This window comes from Myotis brandtii, unplaced genomic scaffold, assembly GCF_000412655.1.
Source record: "Myotis brandtii unplaced genomic scaffold, ASM41265v1 scaffold194, whole genome shotgun sequence".
NCBI classification, from domain to species: Eukaryota; Metazoa; Chordata; class Mammalia; order Chiroptera; family Vespertilionidae; genus Myotis; species Myotis brandtii.
Window position 1 is genome coordinate 921741 of NW_005357232.1, and position 8173 is coordinate 929913.

Below are 8173 nucleotides of genomic sequence, written 5' to 3' on the forward strand. Positions count from 1 at the left end.
GCTCAAGGCTACAAAGTTTCAATTATAGAAGATAGATAAATCCCAGAAAAATAAAAAGAAAAAAAGGAGAGGCTGGGAGCTTGGGTTGCTGGGGGGCGTGGCCAGCCTGAAAATAGCCATCAGCTCCTCACTCAGGCTGGCCAGGCCACACTAGCTGGACCCCCCCACCCTGAAGGGGCTGTGGCAGCCTGAAAACAGCCCTCAGCCCTTCACCAAGGCTGGTCACACCCTCATGGGGTGAGGGTCCCCGCTGGGGGGCTTGGCCAGCCTGCAAACAGCCATCAGCCCCTCACCCAGGCTGGCCAGGCACCCCAGTGGGACCCTCACCCTGATCTGGGACACCCTTCAGGGCAAACCAGCTGCCCCCACCCGTGCACCAGGCCTATAATAAAAGGGTAATATGCAAATTGACCCTAATAGCAGAACGACTGGGAATGACTGGTCACTATGACACACACTGACCACCAGGGGGCAGACGCTTAATGCAGGATCTGCCTCTTGGTGGTCAGTGCACTCCCACAGTGGGAGCTCTGCTCAGCCACAAGCCAGGCTGACGACTGCCAGCACAGTGGTGGTGGCGGGAGCCTCTCCTGCCTCCTCAGCAGCACTAAGGATGTTGGAGTGCAGCTTAGACCTGCTCCCCACTGGCAAGTGGACATCCCCTGAAGGCTCCCGGGCTGCCAGAGGAATGTCTGACTGCCAGCTTAGGTCCGATCCCCCGGGGAGCGGGCCTAAGCCAACAGGTGGACATCCCCCGGGGGGTCCCAGACTGCGAGAGGGCACAGGCCGGGCTGAGGGACCCCCCTGAGTGCACAAATTTTTGTGCACTAGGCCTCTAGTAAAGGATAAAGTTCCCACAGGCTGGGCTGAGGGACCCCCCTGAGTGCACAAATTTTTGTGCACTGGGCCTTTAGTGTATATATATATCATTATTTGTGGTAGTTATGTTCCATAAAGTCCCTCTGATCCTAAGAGAAGTACAGGATTAGGTTCCTATGAGCCTCTAGTCACAACATTTTCACTTATCCATCAATGTATAACCTTGTTTTATACATTGTGTTTCAGTTTGAAGGCAGTTTATTTAATATATATTGTTAATTTGTTAACATGGAACTCATGGCCAACAGAACTAAAACTCATGCCTGAATGAACCTTACTGAATGCATGAATTTTCTTTGTGAGGCCCACACAGCCTTCTTGCCCATAGGAACACTAGACAAGTCTTCAGCAGTACACTCGGGCACCATTTAAAACAGTGAATCAGGAAAACCAGGATGGCAGCCTAGGTAAACACTGGTACTCGTCGTTTCCCACAACCACATCAAAATTACAACAAAAATACAGAACAACCATCATCCAGAACCACCTGAAAGCTGGCTGAATGGAAGTCCTACAACTAGAGAAGTAAAGAAGAAAGTGCATCAAGGCTGGTAGGAGGGGCAAAGGTGTGGAACAGGCTGGTCCAACACCCACGTGGGCGTGTTTTTTAATTGGGAGGGAGATCTTTGCTGTGGAGGCCTCCCATGAGAAGCAAGGGGTCCCAGCCCCATACCAGACCATCAGCCCAGGGGTCCAGAGCGGGGAAGAGAACTTCAGGCTGTAAAAACCAGTGGGGCTTGAGGCTGAGTGACACTGAGGCTGCTGGAGACTCAGCCTCTGTGTCACTCAGCCTCCGTGTCACTTAAAGGGCTGGAACATGAACTTACTCAGATTCTATCGCTCTGAGCTCCAGTACTGGGTGGCAGTATTGGGTGACCCAGGGACATGTGGGGAGGAACTGGATTGTCTAGCACTGGGGCAGGAACTCAGAGGTGGTTTTCTCCCAGACAGAGGTTTGAGGGGTCATTGTTACTGTGCTGAGACCTTCCCTGTCACAGAGCTGACTGGCAGGGGCCATATCTATGTTTCTATCAGCCTTGCTCAGTCTGTTCCTTTGGCCCTGGTGATTCCCTGAGACTACACTCCACCCAATCTGTTTGCAGTGGCATTTTCATTTGACTGGCCTATCCTGGCTCAGGCTTCAGATGTTTCTAAAATCTCTTAAACAAGCAGCAACTGGCTCATTACCTATCAATAAGAGGCCCAAGACCTGGCACTAGCACCAGCCTGCCTTGCTTCACAACTTGGCCTCACCTGGGCACTTCCTAGCCCAATATAAATAGCAGTCAACTGCAGATTCTTCTGTAGCTCCTGCCAGTGGCCCCAGGCAGTGGCTGACTTTGAACCTCCTGGGAGGCCCCAGAGCCAGTGCACTCAGTGGACAGCTTCAGACCATTCCAGATTACAACTCTACACATCCACTAGGGACACACCCAAGGGGTAGACTCAGTGAACACCAAAGCCCCACTGAAGCAAGTCCTGCTCCATAGGGGTGTCTCCTGCACAGCAGCTCTTCCATTGTAGTCACAGCTGGTCCTCACAGCCAAGTGGCCTGGAGGTCAACTTTTCCCAATGATACCAACAGCAATCAAGGCTCAACTGCAACAAGGCTGTGCACACAGCCCACACAGGGGCACACCTAGGTGACTGGGGAGGCTGAGCCACTGGGCACTACAGGCTCCTACTACACAAGGCCACTCTACCAATTCCAGCAGACAACAGCTCTACCTAATACATATAGTGTGTCCCAAAATTCACTCAAGAAGTAATTTTGATAGAAAACACAGGTTTATAATTAAAAATTGTAAATTTTTTATTGATTCATAAAGTATACAGTATAGGGTTATGTATGGAATAGCACATCGGGTAAATGGCCTCCACAGCTTTGCTGGCACATACGCAAAGCCGTGGTCTTCATTGGTCTTCATTGTCCTTGCTCCTGGGCCATAATTGGTACTTGGTAATGCTTATCAAATTGAAGGGATTGAAATCAAAGGGCAACAGATATTAGAATCTGATTCAATAAACTAAGAAAAATTAGGATTTTATTTTATTTTTTTTGTTGTTGTTAATGCTCACGCAAAATTCAAATCTTGCGTGAATTTTGGGACACCCTATAGAAACAAACACAGGGAAGCAGCCAAAATGTGGAGACAAAGAAACAACCTGGGAAAAAGATCATTGGCTAGAAGGGTGGAGCCACTGCAAACAGGGGAAATCTTGGAAGGGCAAAATCTCCAGATAAAGAGTCCCCTCTCTCTTGCTCCCTTGCTCCCTCTTGCTCTCTTGTTCTGTGACCCTCACTTATATGCCTCCATAGCCATGTGGCTTTAAGCAGCTGCATGGCCAAGAGGACCTCACACACAATGGACTGCAGCTGGGAACACAGGCTAAGCTAGCCAGATGCTGGACTGGACAGTACTTTAATATGGAACAGAAACTCTGGGCAGTGACTTAACCCTGGCCCTGCTGAAGACAAAATTGGACTTATTCCATGGAGGATGGAGATGGGACCTTGGAGGGGAACCTCCTTATTTTATATCATCAATAAAGTTTTCCACAAAACCCTATCCGCCCATGGAGGCATCAGGAAATTATTTTCCCTATGGTACCCTGAGAACTCCACTTCCACTGATAACACTCCTAGTGAATTATTGAAACTGAGGGTGGTCTTGGGGACCAACATAATCTATTATATATTTATGCGTACATGTAAGATTCTGTTTATCAAATCGTGTATACTGTATTTTGGGGAGATTTAAGAGATTTTCAAGGGTAATTAGCTATACTGTACTTGATTTTTGCCTTACATTCTGTTTTTAGAAATCAATCTCTCTTAGCTGCAATTGCACTATTAAATATATTTTCAAATGTTTATTGACCCTTTGAATTTCTTCCTCTGTGAATTGTCTATTCAGATTCTTTTTCTTGGCTGAGCTGTTCTTGAATTTAGAAAACAGTAAGCAAGCACATTCACATATACACAAAGGAAATAAAATTTTATTTTTCTATTGGTGCATGGAGCTTGGTGCACTATTTTCCAAATAGTTAGGGATTTGCTTTATCTAAATGATCCCTAAAATTGCTCACCCCCTCAGGAATACCAGCTTTCTTCAATATCTGATTTACTTATGTCCTGCCTCTATTGTTAAGTCATGTCAGTCCTACCAGCATTCTCTCTTAGGCCTTCTTTTTCTCTGTGCAAAACTTATTCACTGAGTTTGTTTGTTTTTCTTTTCCAGTGTCTCTAATATAGGCATCTTCCTTTACATTACAACCTTGCATGTTTAGACTTTAGACTCTTATATATGACTAGTGGCCCAATGCACAAAATTCGTGCAAGGGGCTTGGCACTCGCAGCCCCAGCTTTGTCTGGAACGTAGTCTGGAAGGTTGTTTGGCTGTCCGGTCTAATTAGCATATTACACTTTTATTATTATAGATTGTTGTAATAACCCTCCCATGAATTCAGCAACTATTAGTTTCAAATCCATCCTATAGATTTTATACTAACACTCTTCTTTTTCTTTCTTTCTTTTTTAAAATTATGTATTGGTTTTGAGTGTACAGCTTAGTGGTTAGACAATCATATATACTTTACATAATGTTCCCCTTGATATTTCTAGTATCCCAACTGGCACCATACACAATTATCACAATACTAGAGGCCCGATGCACGAAATTCGTGTAAGGGGCTTGTTCCTTGCAGCCCCAGCTTCGTCTGGAAGGTTGTCCGGAGGGACATCCAGTCTAATTAGCATATTACTCTTTTATTATGATAGATTATTGACTATATTTTCTTACTTCCCCGTGACTATTTCGTAACTACCAATTTGTGCTTCTTGGTCCTTTCACCTTTTTCACCCAGCTCCCTAATCCCCCTCCCTTCCTGCAACCACCAGTTTTCTCTCTGTTTGAAGTCGGTTTCAATTCTGTTTGTTCATTTCTTTTGTTCTTTAGATTCCACATGAAAGTGAAATCACAAGGTATTTGTCCTTCTCTGACTGACTTATTTTACTGGACATAATACCCTCTGGGTGCATCCATGCTGTCACAAATGGAAAGATTTCATTCTTTTTACAGCCGAGTAGTATTTTATTCATTTGTCTATTATGAACATTTGGGTTGTTTCCATATCTTGGCTATTGTAAATAATGATGCAATGGACATAAGGATGCATATATTCTTTTGCATTAGTGTTTTGGGTTTCTTCAGATAAATCCCCAGAAATGGAATTGCTGGGTCATAAGGCAGGTCCATTTTTATCTTTTGAGGAAACTCCATGCTGTTTTCTATAGTGGCTGCACCAATTTGCATCCCCACGAACAGTGCACAAGTGTTCCCTTATCTTCACATCCTCGCCAAAATGTGTCATTATCTTTTTTAAAGCACAGATTTTATTGTACCACTCTCTTGCTCAAAATTTTGTAAAACTTTCTTTAGGTTCTCTTATTAGACGTGAAACTTCTGAGTGTGCTATCTACTTGGTTACTCATGGAACCAACTTCCAAGAGAAGTTGTATCCAGCCAGGAAAAAGGTGAATTGTGACCTCGGAGGTTGAAGTGATGGAAGATGTTACAGCTGTGAAGGTGGTTAAAGCACCTTATGCTGAAACAATTATGCTGTTTCCTGGAAGAATCAAGCTTGAAGCAGGCTGAGAAGAGTGATATCCGTGAGAACAGGATTGTGTGTCATTATGCCTTGTCTGATCATAACATGTTTTTATGTTTGGCCTTTTCTTCCAGGGGTCATACTCCTGTTCTCTACTTTTGGTCTTCACTGTGAATTGGGGTTGACTGAGTTTTTACAGGTTCTTTCCAGGGAAGCCTGTCAAAGGGTTAGGAGTATGTGTCAGGTAGGCTAAAGGTCTCCTAGGCATTGCCCTCATGATCTACCCATTCCTGTCTGTTTGTATTTCACCTGGAAACTCATGTGTAGACCCTGCAATGGGTGGAATGTTGTGAAATGGGTTTCTGGAAGTACTAGTGGATCAAGTATGGCCCCATAACCCCAGTCCAGACTGGAGTTTGGACTTGAATGGCTAGGACATAAAAACAAAGTTGCTGCTATAGGAGGCCTTAATCTCCCGCAGAACCGTACTGGATAAAGTGGCTGGAGAAGGCCACTGGGTAAATGTCAACAGGACCAGATGGGCCTACATTCCTGTGAAATCTCCAGCTGAGCTGATGGAGTGGCTGGGACCCTGATATCCTGTTCTATAATCCACTTCTGGGTGAGACCCCCTTTGCCTGTCTGCCTGTTCCCTTCAGAAAAGGATTTGAGACTACATTAGACATGGGTACTCGAAAAACAGCCAGCTGTGCCTGATTTGACTCAACTTGTAGGAAACCCACAGTCCGTGGTGATATCTTAGATGTTACGGGTAGCAGGCCTCTCCCAGGTAGTGTTGAAGGCAGCTACTGTAGGAGCTTTCACCCAAATGAGCTGGGCTTAGGCAAAGAGGTGCATTTACAGAAGTAAGTTTTGGCTATAAAAGCATTCATCTAGAGTGGATTGCCAGATCTCTTTCCTGGAAATTGTCATTATTGATCTAGGTTTGGGCCCAGGAACCTGAGATTCCTATCTTCAGGGAGGTTTGGAAAGCACTGGCCTTGGGTTCATTTATGAAAAAATAGCCCTGACGGATTTTGAAAGTGTTGGCCTCTTCCAGGAGCAGGCATTGTGGGGTTGAAGGAGGTTAACATTGTAGCATCAGCGAGGCCTCTTTAGTTTGCTGAATAGCTTGGATTTATCCATCCAGGAACCGGATGAATAACCCCCCTTGAGTAGATCCATCAGCAGGGTGGTCACACTGATGAGATGTGGGATGAACCCCAGGAACATCCTTGAAGATTTAGGACTGTGGAGACTTTGTTGGGATCCTTCATTTGCACTTCTTGGGTCAGGAGACGGTAAGCCCTAAGAACTCCATCTCACAGGCTCCTATAGTCATTTCTTCGAGTGTGCATTCCCAGAAGGAGCCTCTCTGGGTGGTGGCAAATGAGGGCTTATATAAGGCCACACAAGGCATGTGTTTGTATATAAAAAAACTTCACGAGTGATTTTGATGTTTCGGTTGAGAATTCGTGCTTTAGAGGTATCTGTGGCCTCAATTATTATAACCTGGCCACAGACTCAGCCTTGCCTGGATGCCTCACAATAACTCTCCTGCTTTAACACTTGAGTTCCCTATGCTTTAGAATCTGGCATCCGGACTGAATAGATTCCCGGACTTTATCCACAATGACTTATGTGGAGCTTTTTAATGTTCCTTTACTTGGCTTGGCCTGGCAGTCCCGCTAGGTTTACTCTCAGAAGCAAACTTGTATGGAGCAGCTCAGCATCCTAGGCTTCCCCCTATTCCATTCCAGTCTCAGGAAGCCAGGCCCCAGAGGGTTAAACTGGCATTCAAGGCCTTCATCAGCTCCTAATTCACTTTTCTCAGTTTCTCTCCCACAGTCTCTCAGGAGAACCCTTGGAATCAGTCAGACTGACCCCATTGTTGCATCCAGACTATTATGTCTACCCTATTATGCTATTTTAAAGCTATTTTACCCCCATAACTTTGCTCAATGCAGCCCATATACGTGGAATGCCCCTTTCCTTTTCCTTAATCTGTTTGAACTCCTCTGATTTTTAGAATAAATATTTTTCCTGATTATAAAATTAATACATGTTTACAATAGATAATTTGAAACACATGGTAAATTATGAAGGAAAAAATAATGCACAGAAAAGATAACCCACTGTTGTTTCTTCCAGCCTCTATTTTTTTCTTATGTGCACAAGTGTACATGTGGGATTAACAGTTATTGATAATAATAATAGCTTTGTATTTACATATCCTTTTTCCTTGTCTGCTTGTTTTTCACTCCTTCCCCTTCTTACTTTTCCTCTCCAAAACAATGAATTCCTCATTCAGCCTCACCCAAAGCATATTTACCTCTTTCTCATAATACCCTCGGGGCACCATCTTTTACTGTACTTTGCAAAGAAAGTTTGTATTTAAAAAATTCTGATGCTAGCTCTCAAGAGAATAATAATTTTATAACAAGAGTACAGATAAGGAAATTAATTCACGTATTTAGAAATATTTTTTCTTATAGAATAACTGGAGGCCCGGTGCACAAAAATTTGTGCACCCGGGGGGGTTTAAAAAATTATGCTAGCTCTCAAGAGAATAATAATTTTATAACAAGAGTACAGATAAGGAAATTAATTCACGTATTTAGAAATATTTTTTTTTCTAGAATAACTGGAGGCCCGGTGCACAAAAAATTGTGCACCCCGGGGG